The 15675-nt window shown below is 38.2% G+C and overlaps 1 non-coding gene across 1 annotated transcript; it reads right to left on the bottom strand.

Moving 5' to 3' along the window:
• Positions 1-10007: 10007 nt before the first annotated feature.
• Positions 10008-10111, bottom strand: LOC118830368. Its single transcript, XR_005009016.1, has one exon. It is a non-coding gene; the product is annotated as a U6 spliceosomal RNA (small nuclear RNA).
• Positions 10112-15675: the final 5564 nt, after the last annotated feature.

The raw sequence follows: 15675 nt of genomic DNA, 5'->3' as shown, positions 1-15675 counted from the left end.
CATTTTCGTTTTTGCATTTAAAAGCATTATCTTGGAAAAGGGTTGACAGGCTTCACCAGATCACCAGAGGGGTCCATGACATGCTAAAACATTAAGATCTTTTGCTCTGGAATATGGACTTTCAGAGCTGGCAGGGCCTTTAGAGGTCATTTACCTCCTTATTTACTGAAGAAAAATAACCTTTCCTCCCTTAGACTTTGCTCAATACTTTGTTTCTCTCCTATGCTCATCATTATGTTCCATTTAGCATAGATAGGCCGAGCAGGGATAAAGGGCCCATCTTGAAGCAAGGAAGACCTGTGGAGACCATGGAGAGAAGTGAGGAGTTTACATTTTTTGCAGTGATTACTATGGAATCATGAAAAAAGATGCAGTAGGTGCTAAGAATCTTGTGGTACATAGAGACTCTACTGGGTTATGACTTCCATGAGGACTGGTACTGGTGTGTCTTATTTTTATTCTACTCACACAGTAGGCCTAACATAGCATTTAATGCACAGTAGATGTTCCACACAGGCTTGCTGAACTTAATGGAGGAAGATGGGGCCTCTAGAATCACAGACTCTCAGAATGTTTGATGATGAAGGAACTTCAAAGTTTATTCATAGCTACTCCTTCCACATCTTGGGGATTAGGAGTGTGGCACCGCCCACAATCTGGAAAATCCACTTAAAAAATTTTGGTCCTCCCTTGGTACCACAGAAGTTTAAATTATTATGCTATTAATAATTAAATACGTTTATATTGTATAATACTATGCATATATTTTATGCATGTCTGAGTTTCTAAACTTTTTCTGGGTCATCTGCTGGCCTTTGCATGTCATCTGTGCCTTTTGCAAAACACCCAAAAAAGTCCCATTTAATTTCTTATGCCAACCTGCACTATATCAAAAGCATGATGGGGAAAGTTGTAATGTGGAAGAGGTAATTGTAGTTCAACTTCTCATTTTACTGATTGAGGAACTGAATCCTAGAGAGGTGTAGTGAACAAGGTCTTACTTCTCCAAAGTCAAATAACTAGTTAGTTGCAGAGTTGGGATCTGAGCCCACCCAGGTGTCTTGGCTCCCAGCCCAGTGCTTGAGTCCAACAGTGACCATCCTACCTTCTGGTCATTGTCATGTATCTACCTTTATCACCCAGTTGGAGGATACCAAATAGCTGACAGCCTTCAGATATGACAGACTTCCACACTGTCTCCCTGGTGGCATGTTTGCATTTTTAAAGCAACTCTTTAAAGCAACATTTTACTTTTTTGGGTCTCAGTTTTCTTCTCTTTAAAAATAGAATACTGGGCAGCAGGATCTCTAAGGTTCCTTCTACTGTCTTTGCCTTTGATTAAAAAAAAAATTGGCTGAGAGAGACCTATGATTTTGAAACTGTATGTGTGGGAATTCCTTCCACCAATGCAGGTCTGCAGTTCATATATAACTTTTAGTATTAGAGAAAGGCCTGGGTAGGTAGGGATTAAGTCTATGGTCACAGAGCTAGTAGGTACCAGTGACAGAACATGAAATCAGGGCTTCCTGACTCCTGTCTACTACCATATAATTTCTCTCTTTGACTTTCATTAATTTTTTTTAAAATATTCAGGAGCATGCATACACACACGTATAGGTGTATGTGTGTAATTATTGACTTATTTCAGTTATGTCTGACTCATCGTGACCCCATTTGGGTTTTTTTTTGCAAAGATACTGGAGTAGCATGCCATTTCCTTCTCCATCTCATTTTACAGATGAGGAAACTGAGGCACACGGGGTTAAGTGGATTGCCCAGGGTCACATAGCTAGTAAGTGTCTGAGGTCAGATTTGAACTCATGAAGATGAGTCTTCTTGATTCTAAACCCATTGCTTTATCCATTGTGCCACCTATCTGCCTACATACATATAGACACACACATACACATTACACATACTTACATATATACATACATACATGTACACATACATGCACACATACACATGCACAGATAACTCCTACCCTCTGTCTTAAGGAATCTCTCTCCAAAACTAATTATTACTTTCTTGAGCTGGGATCATATTTTGTTTTGTTTTTTAATTCCCCACCACGCTACTGAAAAAACACTTATTTACAGGTATTTATTTTTAGCACCTTTAACAAGGAGAACTTATGGAATCATTTCTCCTTTTTCCATTTCTGCTTTAAAAAATCATTTTCAGTTCATTTTTTGAACTTTGTAGATTCCAAAGCATTCACAAAAATTCCACGTCTGGTATTTTCAGGCAAGAAAATGGCAAGCATCAGACTCCTTTAAAAAGAAAATAAAGCCCAATTTTAATTGCTATGAGTTTCCCCTGAAGCTATCAAACCCATCCTTAAAAAGACATCCCTGAGTAGGGTAGGACAGCAAGGTCAGTTGAGCATCTTCCTAATGAAGTGCACTGTTAACTTTTCTAATTAATTCAAAGAGGCTGGATGTTTATGGGCTCAGTTTGAAATTTCGCAGCTTAAAGATCCAAGCCAGCCATCAAATTCTCCAGCTAGAACCAAAATCTGAAAACCCGACAAGGAGGCTCAGAGGGGTAGCCCCAATCTCAGTTGTGACTGATTACAAGGAACGTCAGTCTCTTGGTGTTGGAGCCCAGCTTCACCTCTATCCCACACAGATAGCATGTTGTTTTGCTGTTTATTAGACTTCAGTGTTGACATGGCAAGTGTTGCATGTGATTGAGGAAAAGTTTTCGATGGTTAATAAATGAATTTCGTTTTTGGAAGGCTTGTAGGCTGAGAGAACTATTCATCTAAGTTCAAGCATTGAGAAAAGTGAATGCTCACTTTACACAATGGCCCATTTTCCAAAGTTTTTAATAAAAGTGCCTGTTGAATTGTAGTTGAATTGAATTATAATAATAGCTCACCTGTATCTAAAATTTGATGGCTTATAGCCCTTTTAGGTAGCTTAAATATTCTTATACCCATTTTACAGGTAAATCAATCAATAAGCATTAAGTGCCTTCTAGGTATCAGGCTGAAGCTGCAAATATAAAGAAGAAATCAACCTCTACTCCCAAGGAGTTTGCATTCTAGTAGGGGCAGAGACAAGAAGTACAGTATCCCTTCCACATTACAGGGCTTAGGAAGACAGTGCTCACAATCTAGAGAATCCTCTTAAACTTTTTTGGCCCTCCCTTCATACCAGAGAAGAAGTCTGAATTATTATGGTGTTAAAAGAAAAATATGTTGCTATTATACAATACCACACATATATTTTATGCATTTCTGAGTTTCTAAACTCTCTATGTTGTCTACTGGCCTTCACATGTCATCTGCAAAACTCCCCCAAAATCCCCATTTAATTTCTTATGCTGATCTGCAATATATCAAAACCACCATGGGGAAAGTCGGTGATATAGAAATGATAACTGTGCGTATATAAATATAAACATAATAAATATAAAGAGAATAAACAAAATATTGCACCTAGGAGGTGATTAGGGAGAGGGCACACTAACAGGTAATCAGGAAAGGCTTCATGAGGGACATGGTCCTTGACCTAAGATGAGATGGGTTCTATGAGGTGGAGGGGAGGAACTGAGACTCGGAGAGGACAAAGATTTGTCAAACTCACACAGCCCAGTGCCTGGCACATAGTAGGTGCTTAATAAATGTTTATTGAATTGAATAAGAGATGAAACTGGGACTTCAAGCCAAGTCTCCTGCCCCTAAATCCAATGTGCTTTCCATCCCACCATCCCATGCCTCATTATGCCAAAATTTAGGAACTTTTCTATACAAGTTTTTAATCATTCACTTCTCATAGGTAAAAACAAAAAGCCCTTTTCATGATTGGCTATTTTTGCTTCATTTTGCACAGGTAAAAGACGAACTTTCAGATGAGGCAGTGTTACATCAGATTGGGAACACTCATATTTCATTGCAGGATTCACAGACTTGATGCCAAATAACTGATTACAGATGGCCACATAATGGCTGATCTCTGCACCCACCACCTTTCATGTATCAGCAGCCCTACCTTTCCCCGCAATCCCTAAATATCCTTGGAGAAAAGCCAGCAAACTCAAACACTTTCCTCATTAGTAAGAAGGGCTGCAGAGGGCTCATTTCCTCCATGCTGTGAACGCCATCCCCTGCAGGCCTCTTTGCTTCCTGGCCCCACAGTGCTCCACTCCCCCACCCCAACAGAAAGTCTAATATTAATATTAAGCCCCTGTTTTCTCCTTCTTTATCTCCCTTTCCTATCTGCCAAGGATTGGCCCTGTTGTATAATGATAAGCACCACTAGGCCCTAGTAAACAGCCTTTTTTATGAGGCGCTGAAATTCTTTATTAGCCTTTATTAGGTTATTAGGCCTCTAAGCAATTCTGCGTACTGAACAGTGGGTGGGCATAAAAAGTCTTATTTTCCAGGTAAGAAAATGGGCTTGCAAAGAGATTGATGACCAGAACTAGGCTAATCCATCTGAGCTGTGTATGAGAGCCAGCCTGAAGCTCATTCCCAAATGCTTTATATTCTTTCAGAAACATACCATTTCCCTCCTTTGGCAATTAGACCCTCAGGTATTTTTGGACTTCAGTACAGTCCCCTCCACTAGGTTGGTCATCATTTTAGCTAAGTTATACATAATTTAATTCCTTTAATCTTTCTCATGCATCAATCCTTAATCACTGTGATAACCCTTTTAGGATTCTCAGCAGTTTGTGCTCCATGCTGGGGTTGGGCCAAATTGTAAAAGCTAAGGTGCATTGGTCTCCACCACTAGAAGGGCCTGGGACTTAAAAAGAAGTGAAAAATTATCTTAGTAAAACCCAACTTTTACATAGAACTTTAAAATTGGCAAAGTGCTCTACATTTATCATCTCACCGTATTCTCACAACAACCCTATTAAGTAGGGACTATACATACTAATATTCTTCACTAACAGATGAAAGAAAAAAACAATTGAGGACCATAAAAATTAAGTTCCTTGCTCGTGGTCATGTGATTAGTAAGTATCAGAGGCAAGACTTGAATCCAGACCCTGACCCCATTTCCAGCATATATCTTCCAACACTGGGCATTTTCACTTACTATCCCTCATGCCTGGAATGCTCTCCTTCTTCATCTCTACCTCCTGGCTTCCTGTAAGTCCCAGCTAAAAAATTTCTTCTTCCACAACCCTAACAGCCTTTCCCAAACCCTCTTTGTCCTAGTGCCTTTCCTCTGTTGATAATTTCCTGTTTATCCTGTATATAGCTTGTTTGTACATAGCTGTTTGTTGTTTCACCCATTATATTGTGAGCTCCTTGAGGGTCTCCCTTTCTCTGTATCCTCAGCACTTAATACAGTGCCTGGCATATAGTAGGTGCTTAATACATGTTTATTCATTAACTGATTAAGCCACTCATACCACACTGCCTCCTAAAAACCCTCACACATTAGGACTACAGAAAAACAGTCACACTAATGCATGGTTGGTGGAGCTGTCCAGTCATTCAGGAATATGGATGCCTTTCAGGTGAATGCAGGATTTCCATTCCAAAATAACTATGTCATTTATAATACCTGGTGATAATGTGATTAGATCCTCCTATATGTCCACAACTGGAGGTTCTAACTCATTCTAGGTTCCTGCCTACCCCAACTCACCCCACCATCAATTACAAAAGAAAAAATCTACAGCAGAACAAAATTGTAGGACAGTGGCATCAAACTCAAATAGAAAGGGAGCCACTGAATAGTATATGAGGATCTCTGTGAGAGGAATATTGACTTATAAAATCACATATTAACATTATCTATATTTATTTTATTTTTATTTATTTTGTTAAATATTTCCCAATTCCAATTTAATCTGGTTCAGACAACACCAAGGAGTGGTGCCTGGGATGTGTTTGATACCTCTGTTCTAGAGAATAGTTTTAAAGGGATCGATTTGTGAGCACTTAGAGTAGGAGAGAGAAGGAAGTGATACTACAAACCAATGTGTGTTTTCAAGAATAGGGGATGCCAAATGAATCTTGTCTACTTTTTTCTCTTTTTGGAAGGTTTATTAGATTGGTAGACTTGGGAATTGCTAAAGAGAAAACACGCTTATATTTCAGCAAGACAAAATTTTATGGTATCCTCCAGTATAAAATGGAGAGAAATGGGTCAGATGAGAGTAGAGTTGGGTGGATTCATCACAGCTTTAATGACTAGAACCAAAGAATGATGACTAATGAGTTAATATCAAATTGGAGTGAGGCTTCTAATGTAGTGTGTTCTAGGAATATATCCTTGGCCCTATTCTAATCAATAGTTTCTAGTTACTTGGATGAGGCATAGTTGGCATAGAAGATATAGTTGGCACATATGTGATGGGGCAGTCAAAAAAGCTAATGTGAGGTTTTATGCTGCATTAAAAGAAAGATAGTGTCCACAAGGAAAGGACTTATAGTCCCACTGTACTCTTGTCAGACCACATCTAGAGATTGTCTTCATTTTGGGATACTACATTTTCAGTAGACAACTGATGAACCTTGTTATATTCAGAAGAGGATCATCATGATAGAGAGGGGATTGAAGACTATACATTATGAAGACTGGTTCAGGGGGTAGTGAGGTGGTGCAGTGAGTAGAGCACCAGCCCTGGAGTCAGGAGGACCTGAGTTCAAATCCAGCCTCAGACACTTGACACACTTACTAGATGTGTGACCTTGGGCAAGTCACTTAACCCCAATTATCCTGCCTTCCCCCTCCAAATAAAAAAAAGAAAACTGGTACAAAGAACTAAAAATGTTTCTCCTAGAGAGAAATAATATAATTATCATCATCATCATCATCAGCTGGCATTTGTATATTACTTTAAGGTTTGCAAAGAACTTTACATTTTATCTCATCTGAGCTCCACAAAAACTTACATATAGCTACATGCTATTACTACTTTCCCTATTTCACAAATGAGGAAACTGAATCTGAGGGAATTTAAGTGACCTGCTCAGGGTCACCCAGCTCTTAAGTATTTGAAGCAGGATTTAAACACAAATTTCCCTAACTCCATGTCTAACACAATACAATATACTACCTACCTGCTTCAAAACAAAAAAAGATGGAGGTCAGTTGAGATCTGGGGAAGAAGGGAGATATGATAGTTTTATTCAAATATTTGAAGTCTTGCCATATAGGAGGATTAAGACTTGTTCTGCTTAGTCCCAGAGGGCAAAAATAAGAACAATGAATGGAATTTTCAGAGAGGCAGATTTTAGCTCCATGTAAGGAAATACTTCCTAAAAAGTAGAGCTGTACCAACATGGAATGAATCACCTTAGGAGATAGTGAATTTCCCATCACTTGAGCTCTTCAAGCAAAGACCAAATGATCAATGGTTGGGAATCTTGGAGAGGATTTTTCTGTTCCAGTTTGAAGGGGGTGTGGTAAATGATCTCTGAAATGCCTGCCAACTCAGAGATTCTATGGCTCTAAAATCTGTTTTGAAATGAAAGACCTGCTATTAGACTCGGTCCAAGCTTCAGTTTTATGGAAAACATTTAGTTATCACTAAGTTGGCCTAATGAGAATAGCATATGAAAGGAAAAATACCAGTCCAGGGGGATGATTAGCTTGGAGAAAAGGTAAGTATAGCTTTTCAAGTAACCATATTTTTCATAAAACTTTGAAAATCTGGGAAAATCATGCTATAGAAACATGTCATTATTTAACTACTTGGCATATACTTAATGTATGTCTGATGGCTTTTAAGAAAGAAATGTTATTTTAAAAAGTGATTTAACAATTGGGCACCCTAACAAGTAAAAGTACCATCATTTCAGCTGAATGTGGAAATAATTTAGCTCCTTTTTACATATGAGCTAACCTGAAGTAGCCTTTCTCTTTGTATAGCCAATTCAGTCTGGATTCCATAATGAAGTATTTTAGGCTGAGTCATAAGCAGGGGTATGATAAGTTTGAGGCTCTTTGGGATATAATTCATCAGATTGGAATTATCTGGTTTTCATAGGCTTCAGAAATTCTGTGGATACAATTAGAATTTGCCTGCTCATTTTGGAATGGGAATACCAGGAGTCAAATTAATAGATTCACAGGACACTCCTCCCTCCCCTCCCTTTTTTTCATTTAAAATATTTATTGATACTAATGCTCTTTTATTTATTTTTTGCATATATTCTCCCCATCAGGAGCATCTGGAGGATTGTGTCATTCATAGGGAAATCCCCTTGACCTGAACTCTAGGCTGGATCTCTTCCATTGCAATAGTGAATACCTTGGCAAGGTTACATCTCCCTGTTTTATACCTCTCCTGGTGTTTATTATGAAAGAGATTCTGAAGAAGGTTATTTCTGCTGTCACATCTTTTTAGGAATCTTAAATGACCTTAATGTATGGATAGCAGATACCCTCTTATAAAAGGGACAATAAGGTAGCATTTTGTTCTACTGAATCAATGCGCTTTTTTGGGGAATTGACAAATGATAAACACAATGTGATGTTTTATTGTCTACATCTTACAGTTTATTATGAATTGATGAAGATGTGGTCTCTTATTGAATATTGTTTGAGAAAGCCCAATTTCTCCCTACTAATGCCTTTGTTGAGGAAGCCCTCAACTAATAAAGATTTAATATAGATGGGAGAGTAGGCATTCAGGTCAGTAGTTATTAGTATTCATTTGTTCTCCTTTTTTTTAGTTTTAATAAGGTCTGAAAACTTTTCTCTGTCTTTAATATATTCCTCTACACTGGGTACCTTTATATCAGTCTCTCAACACTTTTACAGTTACATTACCTGTAGCCCAAATCTCCTTTCCATACACTTTGTCTAGTTCAGTTGCTGTCACCATCTCTGTTGTCTTTAGCCCCATTTCTACCTTCTCTGTAAGCACAGTTCCTATTTACATATGGTGTACATATTGCATCAAGCCCCAGAACATGGCCAAGCTTCCTAGAAGAGATCCATAATCACTCAAAAGAATTTAGCCTGACCACCCATCCATGAAGCATCAAGTAGATAAAGAATGCCTATAACCCAGCAAGAATTTGGATAGACCTGTTTGGCAGTCTGCTGAAGCCTGTGGACCCCTTCTCAGAATAATGTTTTTAAATGCAGAAAATAAAGTATTTTGAGTTTCAAAGGAAACCAATTATATGAAAGAGTCATCAATTTTTTTTAAAGTCCACAGATTCCAGGTTAAGAACCCTTGTTATCAATTCTGTTTAATAGTATCTATACTTTATCTATACTATATAGGCAGTGCAGTTGGACAACATTTGGGGTCTTAAGTTGAACGGGAAGAGAGTGGGCTAGATTGCTTTCAGGAAATTGCAAATCTCCTTACTAACCCTATTTACTGGGAAGGTAAAAGTCTACCATTTCAAAACTAACATTCATAAGTATTGATATATTGAATAATATTGAATATTGAATTAAATTATCAACCTTGTCCTCTATTGCCCTTAAGTTATTATTGTAGTGGATGCATGAGTATTCATTGACACTGAAATATTGAAAAATATTGAAATTATTGATAATTGAAAATATTGAAAAATGATATATTCACTACCATCTATATATGGTAGTGAAACATGAAATACAATGGCCTCCGAGGAACTAAACATGAATATCACACATCAAGCAATGGAGAAGCACATGATAGGGGTAACCAGGTTGCCACATATAACCAATGATGAACTCTGAAGAAGAGTGGAAGTAAAAGAGAAATTGTATTATAGGACGAGACGGTGGGCTGTTCTCATGGCAAGAATGAGAGTTGACAAGTATTCAGCTTAAGTGTTTCACTGGTAGCCTCATGATCTCAGAAGAAATGGAGGAAGGCCTCTAGCATATTGATTAGGCCCCCAGGTGGCAGTCTATTGGAAGGACATGAACAAGAGTCATATAGGTTGGACAAGCAAGGACGACTTGAGATTTGCATAATTTGAGGGAACCCCCGAATCAATGAAATCACAGATCAATTAAATATTTGAAAGTAACACTTCCTAATGATTCCTTCTCTCCTCCCAATAGAACCGTCCCATTTATCCAACCAAAAATACAAAATGTTTCACAAATTTACAAGTCACTTTTGCACAGGAGACATGCTAATCTTCTCCGTATTATTCTAACTTTACACACACACACACACACACACACTCACACATAAATATATATATATATGACATTAGCACTAAATGCTTTTTCAGACAACTCACAAAATTTCATTTTTTTCCTCGAAAATACTTTCTACTCATTAATATATGCAGGAACTTAACAACCCAGAGGGGAGAGATTCATTTAGAAAATGAACAAAAAAATTGATTATTCTTAATGTGGGCTTTGAATGACATTTGGCCCTTACCTAACAAACGTAGAGAGCCAATACACAAGCAGCTTAAGCTGTATTTGACTCTTAATAAATATTTACTCTAGACACCTATTCCATGGAAAGTTTACAATGAAAAGAGTGCCACTTCCCAGTAAAAAAAGAAACCTTTCTTCAACAGAACAAGTGCTGCCTATTACTTGAAGAATTGCTGTAGATAAAATTAGAAGTGTGGTACATTTTTTGCTTTATTGAATTATAATATATGACAAGAGGGAAAAGGGAATATGTTGAGCTCAGAGAAAGATGATGATCAGTATCAGTAGTGACTGAGTCCTTGTGGTTCCATAGTTCACAGAATTAGGAAAAGAATATAACAAAGAAAAGAATGCTCATCTTGCTTTGGGGCCAAACAGAGACTAGATGACTATTTATTGGGGATGTTGTAACAGTCATGGGATGGATTAGATACCTTCTGAAGTCCTCTTCAACTTTGATACCTTATTCTGCACTGGGTTCTGCAACCATGTCAATTTAGGCAAGTCAAGTTACTTCTTTGGGTTTCAGTTTCCTTTTCTGTAAAGGAGGAAGTTGTATTAAGTGATTTTTTTAAGGAAGGCTAGGTGGCACAGTAGATAGATTGCTGGGCCTGGAGTCAGGATGCATCAGAATGATCATTTTATCTGTTTTCATTTGAGGTCAGGGAAAATTTCAGGGCTGATTGACCAAATGGGCCTTGGAGCACGAACCTTTTGTGCAATTAGAAGCCCCTCAAAACAAAAGCAAGCAGAAGGGAGCTATTAGACATTTAGACAGGAGTCCAAATCCAGAACCTAGGTGCCTCATGTGGGCCTAATGGATTTCTTCAATGCAGCCCTGGAAAAAGCTAGGAGCTACTAGAGAAAATGAATGAAATCTGGGAAAGAAGAATGCAGAGATAGAAATAGAACAGTATTTGTTGTTGGTATTCAGTCATTTTAGTCATATCTGACTCTATGTGACCCCAGTGGTTTGTCATTTCCTTCTCCATCTCATTTTACAGATGAGGAAACTGAGACAAGCAGGATTAAGCGATTTGCCCAGGGTCATAAGCTAGTAAATGTCTGAGGCCAGATTTGAACTCATGAAAATGAGTCTTCCTGACCTCAGGCCTGGTTCTCTAGCCACTGTGCCACTAAGCTACCTGAATAGAATCTGAGGATGGCTTAATGAGAGCCCAGAGACTCACTAGAACAGTTAGAGGTAAATACACAAGGTGTTCATAGTAGCAGTTGTGAATGTGGAGGTAACGACTTAAAAATAGAGATTTATGAAAGACTCAGATATTTTAAAAGAACCTACACGTACGAATGGAAAAGATAACAAATGAACTCATATTGACCTAGGAAATAAATGGAGAAATACTTCCAGAATACTCATGCACCCACTGCAATGATAATTTAAGGAGAGTAGAGGAGAACAAGGTTAATAATTAAAAAACAAAACTATGATTTACCCCACTTTCATAAAACAGAGAAAACAGGTTGGGTGCTAAGATGACATTCATTTTGCTGAAGAGGAAGAAAATATTCTTTCAGGAAATTTAAATTTCTCCCAAAAAGAGATGTTTGAGAAATAATATATTCTGAAGATTGACTAGGTCAAGATGAGACTGAATCCATCCTCCCTCATCCCAGATACACCAGCTTCAGAGATAGAAGGTAGTGAAAGACAGGTGAGGGATACTGATTCAGTCTAACTGCCTTCACAAGGTTATTGTGAGATTCAAATGAGATCGTGTGGGTAGAGGTATGGACCAATGGATACATGGTGCTGAACCATGTCAATGTGCTATTTGGTATATGTAATATTTAGGCAAGTCACATTACCTCTTTGGGCTTCAGTTTCCTTTTCTGTAAAGGAGGAAGTTGTATTAAGTGATTTTTTTAAGGGCAGCTAGGTGACACAGTAGATAGATTGCTGGGCCTGGAGTCAGGAAGACTCCTCTTCTTGAGTTCAAATCTGGCCTCAGACACTTACTAGCTGTGTGACCCTGGGCAAGTCACTTAAACCTGTTTGTCTCCATTCCCCCATGAGCTGGAGAAGGAAATGCCAAACCACTCCAGTATCTCTGCTTAGAAAACCTCAAATAGGGTCACAAAGAGTGAGACACAACTGAAAACAAAGGTCCCTCCAAGCTCTAAATACTACAATTCTACAGATTCAAAGAGCATTATCAAGCACCTAAGCAAATGAGATAGGTGCACATTAGTAAAGGGGGAAAAGCACTGATCTTGGAGCTTCAAGACCTGGGTTCTAGTCTTGTGAAAGTCAACTACTATCAGCTCCTATTGGTCTTGGTCTTGATTCTGCTATTGATTATATGACCTTGGTCAAATTATTTCTCTTCTCAAGGTTGTTTTTTTTAAATATGTGAAACAAAGAGGTTGGATCAGATTTTGATTCTAAGGCTTCGTAAGTCTATATTTTCTAGCTATGCCCCCATGGAATACACATCATAGGATCATTGATTAAGAGCTGAAAGGGAACTTTAGACATCATCTAGTTCAAATCCTCCCTTCATTTTATATAGAGAAAAACTGGACCTCAGAGCGGTTCAGTGGCCTGCTCAGGGTCACATAGATGGTAAATGGCAAAGTTTAGAGATGAGTGCAGGCCTTCAGACTCAAATCAATGTTCCTTCCACTATATGTGCCACTGTGTGAAAAGACAAGGAGCTCAGGTCTTATCCAAAGAGATGACCCCACTGCAGAGCACAGCAGAAGTGCTGTGATCTAGTTTAGAGCTACGTCTTAACCCACTTCTTACCCACATCCTAAAAATGCACTTCAAATGCAACCAAACCCATCCAAATGATTACAGACTGGTTTTGTAACTCAGTTTGGAATGCGGAAGGAGGCAATGACTCAGAACTGCATGGTTGGCGTGGTGAGCTATATGCTGGCACAACTCTCATCCCAGCCGTTCTTTCCCAACACTATTACCCTAGTTCATGCCCTCATGACTTCTTCCATAGGCTGCAGCAAAAACCTCCTAACTGGTTATCATTTTTCTGGTCTCTCTCCCCTACAATACATCCTGATCACTGCTGGCAAGTTAATCTTTGTAATGCACAAGCTAGACTGCATCATTGTGCTTTAGAAATATCTTCAAAAGGAGAAAATTTAAAACTCAAAAGCTTATGGAAGTGAATGTTGAAAACTAAAATTAAATTAATTAAAACAAAAACAAAGAAAATAAGGGAAAAAAAGGAAGCACAAACAGGTCAGTTTTGAAACTAACGGGTGAAAACCATGTACTTTTTTTGAAAGCAAGTGATATAAAACGAACATGCATAGGTTTATACACAACCCTCTTTTTTGTATTCTTCTGTGTATGTAAAAATGCTCTGCATTTGTAAGTTCAGAATAAAAAAAAAATTTTAAAAAGAAGTATCTTCCACAGCTCCCCATTCTACCAGTGTTATCTTTGCCTACTGAGTAGACCTCAGTGTGCCTACTTGAATGCCTGGCATTCAAGGTCCTTCACAATATGGCTATAACCTTAATCTTCACACCTGTCTCTTATCTATAACTTAGTCTTCAGCCAAACTGAATGATTTAACATTCCTTAAACTAATTCTTTCTGTTTGGAAAACCTCTCCCTCTCCCCAAAACCAAAGAACCTGTGCTTATAGAAATCTTACTTAATCATAAAAACTCTGCTCAAATGCCTCTTCTTCAATTTGATCTTCTTAGACCCCCAACTCCCATTACCCCTTCTAAACCAGAAGTGATCTCAGAATCCTCTAAACACGTAGCATTTTTGTTACAACTTTCTTAACACACTCTACTTTGTATGGTGAGTTATTTATTATATCACATTTCCTTGAAGGTAGGGACTGTTTTTCATCTTTATATTACCAGTATTTATCATGATAATTGGCATATAGTAGGTTTTTAGCAAATATTCTTTTGCTTGATACATTGATTTGTATACATATCTTATTCCCTCCTATTTGACCATAAGTTCTCTAAAGACATGGGCTAATATCTTATTCACATTTGTTCGCAGTTAAATTTAACAAGCATTTAAGTGAGAAGATACTATACTTGGTGCCTATGATATAAATATGTAAAACAACATAGCTTCTACCTTCAAGGAACTTATTTCTAATGAAAGAGATATAATATTAACACAAATGAGAATGAGGCATAGAAGAATATGATCAGGACAAAGGAGATGTCTAGAGACAGTGAGCTAAAAGAGACCAGTACAGTAAAGATTCCTTTGGTGGATGGGTTGAACCTTATCCTTAAAAAACCCTTACTGAATATGACCACTCCAGCTTGTTTTGTTCTTTATCTCTCCTCCCTTTCAAGGCTAAACTTAATGAGAAAGTCATCTATAATTATTGTCGCTGCTTCCTCTCCCCTCACTCTATTCTAAATCCCTGATAATCTGGCTTCCAACTTCATCTTTCAACAAAACACTTCTGTCCAAAGTTACCAGTGACCCCTAATTTGACAAATCTAATGGGCTTTTCTCAAACGTCATCCTTCTTGGTCCATGTGCAGCCTTTGGCACTGTTTATCACCCTCTTCTCCTGGATACTCTCCAGTCTTGGTTTTAGTGATACTAATGCTTTCTCTTGGAATTATTTCTTCCTATATGAGTCTACTTTCTTAATTTCCCTTGCTGGATTTTCATTCAGGTGATGTCCACCAAATGTAGATGGCCCCCACGTCACTGGCCCTTTGCTCTTCTCCCTCTATACATCTCACTGAGATGCTCTTCCTCCTTTTTCCTGCTTCCTGGCTTCTCTGGATTCCTTAGCTGACATTTGCAAGAAATCTTTCTCAGTCCTCTTCCCTCTCCTCCCCCACTAGCCAATACATACTGTGAAATTTTCTTCTGAGATTAAGACCATGACATCCCCCAAGTCAATCAAAAGCTGGTGGCTCCCTATTGTCTTCAAAATCAAATGCAAAATCCTCAGTTTGCCTTTTTAAACTATTTGTAATGTGCTTTCTTTCTTCCATTCTGATCTTCTTACATACTATTACTTCTCCCCCTCCCCAAGTACTCTGTAATCCAGTAAGACATTTGATCTCCCCAACTCTGGGCATTTTCTTTGGCTGTCCTTCTAGTTTGAAACTCTCTCCCTCTCCTCTGTTTCCTGGCTTTCTTCAAATCTCAGCTAAAGTCCTTTATCTTCTACAAGAAACTTTTCCCAAACTTTTTTAATCTTATTGCCTTTCCTCTAAGACCACCCCTGGCTTATCCTGTATATATCTTGTTTGAACCTCGTTGCTTGCATGTTGTCTCCCCCTATTAAACCATGAACTCCTTAAAATTAAGTACTATTTTTTTGCCTCTAGTGCTTAGTGCAATGCCTGTATACAGTAGGCACTT

The sequence above is a fragment of the Trichosurus vulpecula genome, chromosome 8 (genome assembly GCF_011100635.1).
Source record: "Trichosurus vulpecula isolate mTriVul1 chromosome 8, mTriVul1.pri, whole genome shotgun sequence".
NCBI lineage: Eukaryota > Metazoa > Chordata > Mammalia > Diprotodontia > Phalangeridae > Trichosurus > Trichosurus vulpecula.
Note: the sequence above shows the minus strand (reverse complement) of the source record. Positions and strands in the feature narration are given on the sequence as shown.